The sequence below is a fragment of the Carassius gibelio genome, chromosome B10 (assembly GCF_023724105.1).
Source record: "Carassius gibelio isolate Cgi1373 ecotype wild population from Czech Republic chromosome B10, carGib1.2-hapl.c, whole genome shotgun sequence".
In the NCBI taxonomy this organism is placed as follows: Eukaryota; Metazoa; Chordata; class Actinopteri; order Cypriniformes; family Cyprinidae; genus Carassius; species Carassius gibelio.
This window is the reverse complement of record NC_068405.1, coordinates 26,051,469-26,067,695: the sequence shown is the minus strand read 5'-3', so window position 1 is coordinate 26,067,695 and position 16,227 is coordinate 26,051,469. Positions and strand designations below refer to the sequence as shown.

The 16,227-nt window shown below is 36.7% G+C and overlaps 2 long non-coding RNA genes across 2 annotated transcripts; both read right to left on the bottom strand.

Moving 5' to 3' along the window:
* Window positions 1-602: 602 nt before the first annotated feature.
* Window positions 603-9,269, bottom strand: LOC127966600 (uncharacterized). The gene is made up of 8 exons (XR_008155665.1): window positions 9,219-9,269; window positions 8,184-8,319; window positions 6,886-6,957; window positions 5,883-5,955; window positions 3,742-3,885; window positions 3,434-3,641; window positions 3,270-3,311; window positions 603-3,125 (listed from the first exon to the last, which is right to left on the bottom strand). It is a non-coding gene; the product is annotated as an uncharacterized LOC127966600 (long non-coding RNA).
* Window positions 9,270-10,976: 1,707 nt separating this feature from the next.
* Window positions 10,977-14,975, bottom strand: LOC127966601 (uncharacterized). Its single transcript, XR_008155666.1, has 3 exons — window positions 14,917-14,975; window positions 13,962-14,069; window positions 10,977-11,443 (listed from the first exon to the last, which is right to left on the bottom strand). It is a non-coding gene; the product is annotated as an uncharacterized LOC127966601 (long non-coding RNA).
* Between the last annotated feature and the right edge of the window lie 1,252 nt (window positions 14,976-16,227).

Below are 16,227 nucleotides of genomic sequence, written 5' to 3'. Positions count from 1 at the left end.
TAGGGTGGTTTAATAAGTTAGTTCATCTTAACTTCAAAAATGAACTTGAACAACATGCAATCTTCAACTGAAAGTCATTTCAGTCCACTAAGACTGCCACAATCATATACTGCATTTAACTCATTCTTACACAATTTAGTTGCTAAATTTACTGATTATTATGACCCATGAGAGACATTCATTGAATGTGATTTTGCTGCTCTTATCAAAGTCAATCTAATATATATTATAAAGCCCTTTAAAATAAAGTTGTCACAGAGTGCTTTTACAAACACCCACCCTAAACCTGACAGAGCACACAATAAGTAAATACACACAATTTTTTTTTTTTTTAATTACCATACCAATTAAACGTATACATGGTAAGCTTACTTTTAAAAGTATGTATTATGTTTGAGGTAAAGTTAAGTATCCTGTAGTTAACCAGTAATAACACATTCGGAAAGGTTAGATCAGAGCTACAATTCTTAAATTGTCTAAAATTATGAACATTATCAGTGGAATGTTTTTTTTTTTTTTGTCTGGTTTTGAAATGCTCTAAGAATTTAATCTTTAAGTCATTAAAAGAAATCCAAGAGAAATAAAAACGACCTTGATACAAATTGAATCTACAGCCAAATTTAATCAGTACAGTATGGGTTCAGTGCTTGCCATCAGATATTACAACATAGTTTTTATGATGCGTTTCGTCTAATGTGCCATCAGAAAATAAATTAATCAATTTACAATTAAAATGTGAAACGTAAAGGGGCCTGAATAAAGGGATTGAATACTATAGACACTCACTCTGTCGTATGGCTACTGTACAGTAAAACTAATCTACGCAATTAGAAAAAACATTTACACCAACTGCTTATCACTTGACACAGCATTAAAAACAAGGAAGTCCAAGCACCAAATTTACAACCAACATCAAGCCGTTTTAACTCTTTCAAAACTTAAGTTACATTATAATGTTTCAACTACGGTATTGAGTAGGGCTGCACGATGTGTCGTTTAAGCATCGATATCGCGATGTACAAATTCGCGATTGTCACGTCGCAGGATGTGCGATGTAGGCTGTCGTAGTTGATCCGTTATTCATTAACTGTACGGGCAGCTGCTCCCCGGCCCTTGACGAATTTGATTCGCGGATTAATTGCACAGTTTAAGTCCTAGCAGTTTAACACAGCGCATAAGAACGAGCAGAGAGAGAGAAAGAGCACGAGAGAGAGAGAGAGAGGGCCCAGCCACGCGCTCACGCCCACCTTCACTGTCTTCAAACAACACAAGCGTTGTCTTGCTCTCTCCCTCGCGCAAATTTATCAAAATCAAAAAACGATGTCGGAAAAAAAAATTATAATTCTATGACGTGTTCTGTGTTGTCAAATCTTGTTTATTAAATTAATAGCAGTAACTGCACAATAAGTAGCCTACATTCAATACAAACACAGATGGTACAGACATCAGCATTTAGCTTTTGTTTTTTAATTGGGTTGAAACTACAGAGAACTGGCCTTAAATAAAAGATTAACTGTAACCATGTGAAATTAAAGGTAACAACTGCATAGTTCTACAGTCCACACAACACAATCAACACACATTCAAAAAGATGTTTCTTGATCAGCATTCAGTATTTTAGTTTTTAAATTTGGTTTTAAGTTAAAAAAAAAAGGTCTTTACCAGTGAGACTAAATAAAAGTATGCTATATAAATACATTTTCCAAAATGTTAAAATCAAATAATGTTTGTGCGAATAAAACAAAGATGCAAAGGGTTTCATTCATCCAATAATAATAATAATTAAAAAATAAATAGGATAATGATTCACATCTATATTTTTTTTACTTGAGCCAGTGAAAAATAAATAACTTGTTGACTCAAGTAAAAAAAATATAGATGTGAATCATTACCCTAAAATATTTTAATTAGATGAAATACTTTTTTTCAGTGTGCTACAGCAGATGATTTTTAAATTAAATTAAGTCTATTTTAGGGTAAAATAAAAATAATCATCCTAATTCAGAACTGAAGTTTATTTCTGGCTTTTCAAACATGAATGCAAGTTCTAATAATAATAATAAAAAGTAAAATAAATAAAAAATAATTCTGTTTTGTCACAGTTTAGTCCGTTTCGTTTCTCATCCAACACGTGAGAAGTTGAGCTGAACATCTCTTCACGGTCTACTCGTGTTCAGGGCGCGGACAGATACGCTCGCGCAGCTTCAGTGTGCAGGAAAGGCTCTTATTTGTGCGGCAGTACAACAGCGGCTGTTCGCTTCCTGCCATCTGTGCCTCAGACGTCAAACTCTGCATTTCCGGTACTGATCGGCTGCCTGTGTCCTGCGCACAGATTTCGAAATACTCTTCCACACAAATTACATAGCAAACGATTACAATGTAGTCTGTGCACGCGAGCGCACTTCCGGAATAATCGGCCGGAAAAACACCAAAAACGGGCGATTGCGTATTTTAAGCAAAAACCGGCCGGTTCCGATTAATGGCCGGTCAACCGTTGCATCCCTACTGTGAAGTAACATTACCAAACAATGAACAGCTGTGTTTTTAAGATAACGAAGATAAACAAAGATTAAAAAATATAGTAACACAAGTATTGCTCATGGTAAGTTCATGTTAGTTAATGTTAACAATTCAAACCATATCCTAAAGTTACAAACAAATAATTTACTCTAATTTAAACAATACTCTGATGTTTAAATCATTTAAAATGAGAATGTATGTGTGCTCATGCCATTTTTGTTTGTAAGAAAAAATTAGATTAGATATCATATCGCAATATATATCGCAGAAAAATAAGATATCGCAATGTCCTTTTTCCCCAATATCGTGCAGCCCTAGTATTGAGACCAAAAAAAAAAATATTATAATTCAACTAAAACGCAAAAACGGAATCAACAACCAAAATCAACCTTACTTTTTAGTGGTCTTTCTCTCATATGCTGCGATTCTGTTTTTTATATAATACTTCACCGCCTGCTAGTCTCGTTCACCGAGGGCTTTGGGGGCTGCTGTAATGCATGCAATGTAGTCGACTTTTCCAGCTGTAACTCCCGAGTGAATACATTTCATCATTGTCTCTTCTACAGCCGCAATCTCCACCTCACTCCACTTTCTCTTCCTAGGAACTAATGACAAGAAAATTACATTAATTGCACTGCATGTGTTGTAGGTGCAAGACTGGATTATTTTTATACTACTGTATTCTTTATGATGTGGTTGACCTTTTATAAATAAAGTAAATAAAAACTATTACAGGACAGGTTCCTTACCTGATGTTACTTTCATGACCTCCCGTGTCCTCTCTGGAGATCCTTTAGAAACACAATCATATACATTTCTAAATCAAACTACTAATTACTGATAGGCTGTTTGGGGGGGAATTCTTGATATTCTAATTGCATTAAACATTTAACTGCTTGTTCATACGTCTTACCTTCATTCATGTTTACTGGCCTGCTGCTATTCACTACTGAAGTGCCTGCTTGAAGGCATGATTTAATTATTATTTAACTAAATGGAAATTACAAACATCTTAAAAAAATGTGTTTACAAATCTTTACCTGTCTCACTTGACGTCACATCATGAGAATGATCTGACAGTTCGGTTTCACTCTCTATCCCAGGATCAGGCTCAACGCACTCTGAAATATAGTCGTCGTATTCAGAGATATGCACAGATTCTTCCAAAGTCACTAGGACACGCTTGACAGCTAGTTTAAACTCGATTAACAGGTTACATACCCTGTTAATAGTGTTCCCTCGGGTAATCTGTAATATTTCCTGTGGATACGAATATCATGTCCCAGGAAATCAGCAAGTTGGTCCATTTCGGTGTCGTTCATGTTAAGAACCCTAACCCTAGTCCATGTTGATTTGGAAGGCAACCTGTAATCAGTCAAACATGACAAATATAAAAGGTCTTGAGAATTCTACACAAATTATATTATGCATATAATGCAATCCCCACTTAAACAAAGTGTCCCCATAAAGACAGTTAAAATACAGGTCAATGTCCCCAGAAGGTTTCATGGAAATAATGCAATCCCCATTTAAACAAGGTGTCCCCATAAAGACAGTTAAAATACAGGTCAATGCATGTCCCCAGAAGGTATCAAATATCATCACTTGTTTGTTCTATCCTCAATTTACACATGAGCACAAAAGCAGAAATAATAGCCTACAATTTGATGTTGGCCGAGCGTGAGTTAGGGCAATTTCTTGTAATTCTCATCATGACATTACGATAAATAATCTTACTGTGGTTTTGTCTCTTACAAAGAGATCATTAGAGACATATTGGTTTAACGTTTAGACATTATACAGTTGTATGCAGAGCAGTACACAATCAAAATATTTCTTGGTGAGTCGTATACCTTTTAAATAGTGTTGTCACGGTACCCAAATTTCAGTATTCGATACCAGTGAAAATCCATGGTTCTCGGTACCAAAGCAAATCACAAAAATATGCCAATTAAAAAAATATATATATTAATAAAATAATAAAAATTTTCACTTTCAGTTTCACCCAAATTTAATTTGTCTTTTAATTTATGAAATTTAAACATTTTATTTTTGGTAAATAAAGGGGATTTGCTATTAAAATTAAAACATGGAAGAAATATTGTGATTTATTTCTTAAAAAAATAAAGTTTAAAAAAATTTTAACAGTAGTAGCAGTATCACATACATTTTACTAAATAATAGTAATATTTCTAGCACAATGTCTTTATGTAAAAATTAACTTTTAGGCCTAATGAATGCATATTTGTCATTTTAACTGAACTTAAGACTGGTGGTGATGCTTAAGATATTTTTGGTCATTGAGGGTTTCTGTAAGAAAAATAGTAATAGATCATAATTATTATTAAAGGATAATTTTACTATCATACTAATGTATATACAATGCACTATGAATTGATGAGCTGCTGGGTTCATGAATATTAATCACGTTGTCTGCGTTCGGTCAAACTGATTTGCTGAAATCAAAACAGGGTCGGTGCTAGTTGAGCGTCAGCCAATGAAATTGCCATTTGCACATTAGCTCCGGCCACTACCGGAGAAACCGGAGTGTCTTCTGCTTGTTCGAAAATGAATAATTGTAAATGAACTCCATTATTTTGACAGGAGAAGACAACAAAGAATAGTTTACATATAGCGTGTCGATTCAGCGTGGTAAGACTCTCGCGCTCTCTCTCTTTGCATGTGTGAGAAACAGTGCTATCAGTAAAGCGACGGTGAGTCGTGCGCCTTCACACAGAGTTTACAGAGCATCAAATACAGGTGCGCTGTGCATCCATTGAGATGAACTGAAAAGTTCAGATCGCTTGATGGAGAGAGAACTCTGAAGCCCAGATGCTGAAATTAAAACAAGCGTCATGCGCTTCAGTCTATGTAGTAAACAAACCTGCACGTCTCTGCCATTCATTGATTCACACAGAGACGCGCAGAACACGGATTCTTTTGCGGCTTAACATTTACAGATACTGGTCCATACGGAGATTTGATTTGATTAATTTACGCTAACTTTGACAAATTCCATGACTGTCCATATTAAAATGTAAGTTTCATTTTCATGACTGTATTTTGAGATTCCATCCTCGTTTTCTGCTTCACGGAAATCATAGCGCTGAACCGGGTTTGAACGAGACCTCGGTACTACCAATACTTAAAGAAACCTGGTACAGTCACATTTTTAAAAATTTTGTACCGACTTGCTACCAAAGTACCGGGTCTTTTGACAAAAACTACTTTTAAACCCTGTCACAGTTAAATGTGATCTTCAGACCACAAACTTTCAAGAATAGGGAGTTAAAAAGGTAGATATTTTATGTAACCCTAATGGACAGACTTTGGACAGGCAAGTAATTAATGTTGTTACTTACAAATACACTCCGTTCTTTCCAGTGGTGGTACACATTCACTGGTTGGAGATGCATGGTCAATTTCTGGCCATACCTGTAATAAAAAATAATTATCATTTGAGGCTATGAAATTACAAAACAGATAAGGCACTTTATTGAGACTGAATAACAGTATTACAAAACAAAAACAAGGGGAAACAACACTTTCCTTTTGCTAGAAATTATTAGGGCCAACACATTTTATTGTTTTTGCTCTGTACACAAGCACAGTGGATTTAAAATAAAGACCTGAGGTTATTACCAACTTCTGTTTAGAGAAAGTTTCTATCTATCTTTTATGGACCGTGTATGAGGGTAGCCATTTTAAATACATGGTCTCCAAATTTCAGCGGACAAAGTAATTAGACGAACAATATTTTAGGATTTATAATGGTTTTTACTGACGGATGTACCCAATGAACTATATAGGAAAACTGCTACGGTGCACCTTATAGTTTGCAAAAAACAGTAGGAGGATCATAATAGTTTTTAGTTGTATAAATAAACAAAAATTGTATCAGCAAGAAATTACATACGAGTTCCAATGGTTATCCTTAAGAGGACTAGGATTCCATCCTCACTAAGCCAAAGTGTCCCCATAAGGACAGTTAAAATACAGGTTAATGTCCCCAAAAGCTATCATAAATACTCATTACTACCTATTAGGTTTAAGTGCCAACCAAACTTTCAGGATTGTTTAGAGGGCGTTTGTATCCATCATTTGTGTTAAGTTGTTTAAAATATAGAAACCGATATAATTATATTACAATTTGTCATTCATAAATGTAAATACGTTTCGTAAATGTGCGCAAAAAATCCAGTATGCCCTAACAGGGTTGGGACAAAGCCTGTAATAATGCCATCCTCGCATCGTTCTGTCAAACACATTCTGATCAACATTGTTGCTGGGAAATAATTACTATAATATAATGTATAATGTGCAGCTCTGAAACTAAATGGTTATAAAAAAAACCTGTCTTATTACCTGTGTGTCTGTTGGTGAGGGTATCACAGAATCTTCTGCTGTTTAAGTGACTGGATGTGATTCTGGGCCCAGCTAAAAATCAAATAAAAAAATTCAATGCTACAGAAAGTGTAGAATGATTTTTTAACTAAAGTACATACAATTATAAAATCACTGTTGTTCCCTATCCCTTAAGCCTAATAATTACAAACAGTAATGTTTAAAATCTTTTCCATCAAATATATAAATAGCAGTAGGTAAATCTTATTTTCAATTCATGCAAATCCTGGTTTACCTTACCCTGGGTGTTCCCAGGCTGCCTTGCACACAATTTGATTCACACTGCTAAGGCAGCCTGGACACCATGGACTAAATTCTCCCCTGAAAAAGGGAACCAAATCACAGAACGGGGAGGGATCAGCAAGACAATGACTGCACGATGTGTTGTTTAAGCATCGATATCGCGATGTACGAATCCACGATAGTCACATTGCAGGATGTGCGGTGTAGGCTGTCGTAGTTGATCCGTTATTCATTAACTGTACGGGCAGCTGCTCCCCGGCCCTTGACGAATGTGATTCGCGGATTAATTGCACAGCTTAACCATCATAGAGTGAAAGTTTATCATTGACAGGACTGAAAACCACATGCAAGTTTAACAGGGCATTTTCTCTCTGTCTTTCTCTCGCGAGCGCGCGCGCACTCTCTCTCTCTCTCTCTCTCTCTCTCTCTCTCAAGCTCTGTCTTGCTCCCTCTCCCCCGTGCATATTAATCAATTGACATGATGGTGTCGATGTTTAAATCATTTAAAATGAGAATGTAAGTGTGCTCACCCCATTTGTTTGTAAGAAAAAAAAAAAAAAAAAAAAAAAATCGCAATATATATAAAAAAAAAAAAAAAAAAAATCGCAGAAAAATAAAATATCACAATGTCATTTTTCCCAATATCGTGCAGCCCTAATAGGCGACACATTGAAGAAGTTTCTATGGATCCAACATGGCATCAGACACGAAATTACCTTTCGATTCAGCTTTAGATAGTGTTTTAAGTAGTTAAGAACAGAGTTTGTTTTGAAAAAAGAGCAACTGTTAAACAATTTCAGAAGCAAGCACATTTGATAGACATTCGTAGCGCCCAATAAACTGCTCTGGGCATTCGTAAACCACGCCTCAAATACGAGAAAATGAACAGGTGGTTACCAGACCAAGTCTCGAATCAGAATTGGTCTGACGTTAGCCAGGCTAGGTTTACCTGCTGCATTTTTTAGAACAGAAAATATTTTACCCAAGTTCTGTCAACGTACAATAAAATGACTCACCATTTTATCCAAGTTTGCCAATTGCAGTAGGAGTAAGGTTCGCTGTCTTTGAAGAGCATTTCGCTTCTCAGCCGTAGATTCATACCGAGTTTCACACCGATTGTGGTGTTTTTAATTTGTCAATCCTGGCCTGCAACTGTTGAACCAAATATAACAATCAGTGTACCAGAAATTATAAAAAAAAATAAAAAATAAAATAAAATGCAATACTATAAAAAAAGTTGATAATTTAATTTGGATTTAAGTAACCTGGAATGGTCCATTACTTCAGACAGACTGACACTAGGGATAAGATTTTCATGTTGAAAATGAATTTCTTTTGTTCTGTACACCAGTACTTTGAAACAATATAATGAAAATACATCACAAACCTTTTAAATGTAAATATGACAGGGTGCCCACAAATAAATGCAGGTTTGGAAACCAAACTTGTCTTTGTTACGGTCATGCGGTATGGATTAGTTATTCGACTAAAGTCAGAGTTATCAAGTCAGCCTCAAACCATCATGCTCATGCTACCAACATAAGCTATGTGTATTAATCTCTTTATAGTTTAAGTAATTACCTTACTCTACTTTATAGCACTGTTTTGATGAGAAACAAAAGTCTTTCCTACTTGCATCAAAACACCATGTATCCACATTGTCTTTTGTGTAATTTCAAATTTAAAGTACAGAACATGAGAAATGCTTTAGTGTCCATACTTATGTGGGCCAATATTATGCTTGAAGTATTAATATAGCAACAAATAGATGTAGTAGTGACGTTTTTGGGCTATGCAAAAGTATAATTCAATGTTCATTTGACTTTGGAACCAGACACTGGAAACGTTGACAATCATGAATGCATAGTGCAGATCCACAGACTGACCCAGTCTGGGGCACTTATGCACTTACCTTCGAGCAAGAACAACATCATTTGTTAGTCCTTATTTATACTTTTCACTTCCCTTACACAATAACTAATCAATCAGTCTAGAGTTTGAGACCTGCAACACTGATATGTGTGATGGGGTAGGGGGGCAGTTGCTTTTACCTGAGACGGGCATGTTGAACAGGGTGTCCATGAAAGTGAAGTGTGTTTTGGGGGCTAGGAGAGGAAACCACACAGATGGCAACAAGTGAAATATAGTAAGAGGGCATTTACACTGAGAAAAACATGGGACATCCTTGCAGAGGAGGATAGGTATTAGGGCTGCACGATGTGTCGTTTAAGCATCGATATCGCGATGTACGAATCCACGATAGTCACATTGCAGGATGTGCGGTGTAGGCTGTCGTAGTTGATCCGTTATACATTAACTGTACGGGCAGCTGCTCCCCGGCCCTTGACGAATGTGATTCGCAGATTAATTGCACAGTTTAACCATCATAGAGTGAAAGTTTATCATTGACAGGACTGAAAACCACATGCAAGTTTAACAGGGCAGAGAGAGAGAGAGAGCGCGCGAGAGAGACAGAGAACATTAGAAGTACCATCAATGTTTATAGAAATGTACATGGATTTATTTTGCATGTCATTTTTTTCTTATGAATATATATGTATTTTTGTTTTGTTTGTTTCTATTCTGATATGTACAATGCTTTGGCAATATGTACCTTTGTATGTCATGCCAATAAAGCAATATGAATTGAATCGAGAGAGAGAGAGACGTTTTCAAACAACACGAGCTCTGTCTTGCTCCCTCTCCCCCGCGCATATTAATCAATTGACACGATGGTGTCTATGTTTAAATCATTTAAAATGAGAATGTAAGTTTGCTCACCCCATTTGTTTGTAAGAAAAAATATCGCAATATATATCGCAGAAAAATAAAATATCGCAATGTCATTTTTTCACAATATCGTGCAGCCCTAATAGGTATTGATCAGACAGCACCACTGCATTTATTCTGCATATGTGGTTCTAATCTTTGTAATATAGGCATGTAATACAATCATTTTTAATGGATGCATGAGTGCAACAAGTTAAATTAACTTTTTGCTACAACTTTATGTTCTAATTGTGTGTACACAATGGGTCTCATTCATTAACCATGAGCAAAACGAATTTTGTGTAAATCGCGAGTAAAGTGGTTCTGGCGTAAATTTTCGGATTCATTAAAACGTTCGTATTTTCCAAATGTTAGTTGGTACGAAATAAATCTACACCTGCTCCCAGCCACACTTAAATAGTGCGTTTAACGTCTGAACGTTTTGCTCATTAATACGGCTGCATTTTAATTCATAATCGGGTACATATTTACACAGCATTTTGAAAAAAATATTACATATAGTAATTACATAAGGTTTTTCTTTTCACTTCGGGGACTGTTCGAATAACAGATGAAACTCCATTAACAGCATCTGTAATATGCTGCAAAGCTTCCTTTTTTTAGGACCTGATACGCCACTATATACGCTTGAAAATAAAACGTGGCGTTTTGAATGAACTTCTGATAATAAAACTTAAATTTCTGCAGCTGAGAAATTTTTATTTTTCCATTCGCTTTTGAGAAGACATGTTGAAATCCTTCGTTTGGTGTCATAATATGATGCTCATATATAGTTTAATATATATTAGTTTAATGGGTGGGATTTATGGTAATTGAGAATGAGCGTGTACGCGTGTCCCATTTACGACTGATTGGAATTCATTAACACACACACATTTCACTATCACATCTGACGTTTACGAAGTTTTTGTGAATCAGGAGAAGAGTTTCAGGAAGTTCTCTTTACGCGCAAATCACTCAGATATTTACTCGTATATTTACGAATGTTTCATGAATGAGACCCAATGGGTGCATACAATAGATAAATCCAAAACAGAATCCACTGTGACATCGGAACTAATGCAATTCATTAAAACTATGGAAATAAAGGCATTTCCATAAATAAAAACCAGTTGGTGTAATCAAACCTGGCATAGGAAATGTATCTCATAAAAACAAATTGTTACTGCTAAGTAAACCAAGATAGAAACACATTCTACTACAGCTTTCTTGTTTGGAGTGTCTGCAAAAAATTGCATGAAATATAAACTCTTATCCAGGTAGGTGGCATATTGGATATAGAAACAAAAAGGTAACTCACCTGTGCTCTCCATGGCCAGTTTGAGTCACGTTGTTGACGTCAGTTCTTCTCCAGGTGTAATATCTCGAATCGCGAAGAGACAAGTGTGGTTTCTTTACTTATGGTTTTCATTTTGCAAAAATAGGTCTTCTGTGGTCGTCATCAACAAGTCTCCCAAGAGAGGAGTCCTTTTCACATGCATCAATGCTGTATAGAAACATTTGTTTCATTAATATGTATTAGCACAGAGGTTCGACTATGAAGAAGCAGTATTTGATTAAATTATATGAGCAGGATATACCAATAAATACAATTCTATAAGCGACTATTGTATGGAATAATGTATTTGTAAAAGCAAATTGGACAAATGACTCGCACCATGTTTTTTGCCTTTTCTGAAGGGCAGATAACGGTCAGTGCGAAGGTGCAGTGAAGGGCAGATAACGGTCACTGCGAAGGTGCAGTGAAGGGCAGATAACGGTCACTGCGAAGGGCAGATAACCGTCACTGCGAAGGTGCAGTGAAGGGCAGAAAACGTTCACTGCGAAGGTGCAGTGAAGGGCAGAAAACGTTCACTGCGAAGGTGCAGTGAAGGGCAGAAAACGGTCACTGCGAAGGTGCAGTGAAGGGCAGATAACGTTCACTGCGAAGGTGCAGTGAAGGGCAGATAACGGTCACTGCGAAGGTGCAGTGAAGGGTAGATAACGTTCACTGCGAAGGTGCAGTGAAGGGCAGATAACGGTCACTGCGAAGGTGCAGTGAAGGGCAGATAACGGTCACTGCGAAGGGCAGATAACGGTCACTGCGAAGGTGCAGTGAAGGGTAGATAACGTTCACTGCGAAGGTGCAGTGAAGGGCAGATAACGTTCACTGCGAAGGTGCAGTGAAGGGCAGATAACGTTCACTGCGAAGGTGCAGTGAAGGGTAGATAACCGTCAATGCGAAGGTGCAGTGAAGGGCAGATAACGGTCACTGCAAAGGTGCACTGAAGGGTAGATAACTGTAACTGAAGTAGTATTGACAAAGGCACTAACATAAAGAATAACAAACTCTAGATTTTAGACATGGCCCTTGCATTGTAAAGTTGCTACATATCCACTTCATCTACTTACCACCATGTTTTACTCTTCCACTGAAAATCAAAAAGAAAAACCTTTGCAGACTCATTGTACTCAATAGTTTGGAGCTCTGCCTGCTGCTGTGACAGTAGTTTCCCCTCGGTACTCCACAACAAAGTCACCTTTGAATATGAGTTCAGTGGCAAAAACACCTGGGGCCTGTTCTTCGTACGTAGCTAACTCAGTTAGCTGGATTTGATTGTTGACGATTTGGCGTGATCTTGGATCGTTTGGTTCTTCGAAGCTCATTCCGGAGCTGCTGTCATAGCAACAGGTCCGTTAGCTTAAACCTGCTCGGGAGCAGCTTATTTCATGTAAACAGGATTAGATCGCTTCTTTTCAACCAGAAATGATACTCAAAATATGTCTGCTAGCACCGCTAGTTTATTACAAGAGTATCGTACTGATCCAGGGACAATAATTTAAAATAATAATCATAAAAAAAAATATTTAAAAATAATATAAAAATGCTGTGTAGTACATAACAGCCTGCTATAGACACAGCAAGTTTTACTCACTGAAATATTTGTCATCAAAGTATTATTCTTACACACATGCTATACAGATAATAGAGTCGTGCATTATTTTGAGTGATGACTGCTATTATTCGAGTGGCTTGATGGAGCGCAGGAGATGCAGATAACATGATATTGACCCTTAAGAAACTTTCATTAATGCTGTCACGTAACAAATCTGTCCTAATATGAAATTAATAGTTAATTTCTACATTGAAATAAAAATGTAAAGACTAAACAACTATTTTAAATTGCGAATCTAAATAACTGGGAATCATGAAAAAAATTCTAATAAAATAAAAACATGTATCAATTATCTGTTTTATATATCTATTATAACATTTATGTAGCTTTGTTTGCTTGGCTGTTTCCTTATAAAAGTCCAGAAATTTGTCAAGTTTTTCGTCAGTTGTCGTTTTAAATTATATGACGTCATTACATTGCCGTCTTGCAATCGCTGCACTGCTGATCATGGTTTCGAGTATCGATACATATCCCCTTTTAAGACAACACATGAACGCGCAATTATCTCAGAAATCTCAATCCAGCGATACTAATCATACACAACAGGTGTGTTCGAAGAACCCAATTAGCCGGATCAGGATTAGCACGATGATATCATCTTGGATGTGTCATTTGATCTCGGATGTAATAAGCGACGTATGAAGAACGGGTCCCTGGTAGCTCAGTGGTAGAGTGCATGCTTTGGGTGTACGACTTCCTGGGTTCAAATCCCAGCGGCTCCCCAGGTCGCCGTTGCAAAGGAGATATTGTTCTCAATCGGCCTACCTGGTTAAATAAAAGGTAAAAAAAAAAAAAAAAAAAAAAAAAGGGTCTGTTTTTACAGGGAATAATCCCTGTCAAACCCTTAGATTACTGTAATCAGGCTGGGCACAGAAGCAAAAGTGCTTAAAGCACTGTGCTGAAGGACAAAATGGTTTATCAAATGTCTAAAAGCTGTTGAATTGTCAGTTCTAATATCCCTGTGTACTAGCAACCACCATTGTGCAGTGTGCTCTTGAGCAAGAGACTTGATCACTGAAGGCATTTCACTGATTCCAGCTAAATCATATTAAGGAGTTTAACATTTACCTTTACAATTATTGATAAAACGCTGGAGACATGGTTTATCAATCCCCGCTTGGATATGGTACTCCGCATCCTGGATTGGTCCAAGTTCTTCTCTCCATGAGTGAAAACCTAAGTAGCAAGAGACATAAGTTTAAATGCAGTAAATAACCCATTGCCAATTGTATGACAAAGTAGTTAGTTCTTAGCCTGTCAGATATAACACATTAATAGTCTTTATATGGTATAATTGGGATTGTGTTGCCTACATTGTAGTCAAGCGTTTTCTTAAACTACCAGTGAAAATCAATGATTTCAAGCATTTAAAGATGTTTGAAGTTGTTCTACGACATAAAACACCTATACAGTAGGTCCATTATAATGTTTAAATAATTTAAATGAACATTCAGTTATTTAAAAATGGTCTAATTAGTTTTACTACGGATAATTAATGTTACCCCTGATGGCAGCTTTTCTCCCGCCATACAACCGAACCACGCTGTAGTGCGGAAGTGCTATGACAACTGATCCTATACTCTATTTAACTTGCTAATTGTCATAGTAGTCCATCCTAACATACAAGCTAACTACTGTAGTGTGCATATCATAGAAAACATACATTTATCGATTATCAATCACATTTGTGATTAAATTATACAACACACGCAAAAAAAAAAAAAAAAAAAAAAAATGTATGGCATGCATTAAGCTTCAATCGTGCCTAGCTAATAAGTCGGTTAGCTTGGTAGTGGTAGTTAGCTAAATAGTTTCCATTTACATTGCACATGTATAGGCGCGTTAGTAAACTAACGTTATCTAACATTATACTGACTAAACCCGACTCGACAGAAAACTGCAAAGTTAAAATTATCGCTAGCAAGGCCTGCTTTGTTATTAACATTCTCCATAATATATGGTAGTGGCATTATTTATGATGTTAACACACGGATTACATTTGAAATAAAAGTGTTTAGCTTACCTTGGAGAACGAACACGCTGTTTGATGCTGCGTTTGCAGCTCCTGCTCGTCCAGTGAGTGAGTCACGAGATGCAATCATTAGCTCCAGACGCGCGCGCGGGTATAGGTGTGGGGGAGGGGTTGACCATGTGGGGACCCGGATAGTCTTAACCAGGACATACACCGGTCTCGAGTGTGTGTGTGTGTGATGGAAAAACCCACAACAATCCACCAACATACGCTTTTGATATTGGTTAATTTATGTACCCTCCTTTATCCAACCGAAATGTAGGTCTCTACAGTTAAGCTCTGTATTATAAATAAAAAAGACAAAACTATTTTGTCATGTTGATTAAAGAAACAATCACGTTAGTAAAATAAACTCCTGCCTGGCAATTCAAGTGTGAGGCAAGGGTTCTAAAGGAGGAACTGTAGGATGGAACACATTCGATTACAGATAATATGAAAGTTATTTTAAATTAATAACTGGAAAGAATATAGTTTTGCTTTAGAGTGGGCACCAGATGAAGTATAATATGGGATTGTTTGCCGTCATTTGAACTCAGTGTTGCAACTCCAAAACAGTGTCAACATGGCACTTTTAAAATAAGTGTTCCCCTCATTTATCTACAGTGAGGAGGAAAAGCATTTGATACACTGGGGATTGTGCAGGTTCCCACTTACAAACCACGTAAGAGCCTGTCATTTTTATCTTAGGTATACTCTTCTACTCTAATGACAGAATCTTAAATAACAATCCAGAAAATCACATTGTATATTTTAAAAAAATATATTTTTGCAGTTTATTGTTTATGACATAAGCATTTGATCACCTATCAACCAGTAAGAATTCCAGCTCTCACAGGAAGCCCTCCTTTTCTCCACTTTTTATTAACTGCACCGGTTTGAACTGTTACCTGTATAAAAGACACTTGTCCACATACTCATTCATGGGAGAAGGTCATGTGGTCTGATGAGATGAAAATAGAGCTTTTTGGTCTAAACTCTACTTGTTGTGTTTGGAGGAAGACTAAGGATGAGTGCAACCTCAAGAACACCATCCAAACTGTGAAGCATGGAGGTGGAAACATCATTCTTTATGGATGCTTTTCTGCAAAAGGGACAGGACGACTGCACCGTATTGAGGGGAGGATGGATGGGGCCTCACACACAAAAGTGTCACTGCAGGAAGAAACCCCAAATTACACAAACATATAATTATAAAACATAGTTATATACCAGGGGTCTCCATCCTCCAACCAACCTTTTTGTGTGCAAGGGCTACCTCAAGGGATAAAATAATAGAAGGGATTTGTGTTTGTCATACTCAAA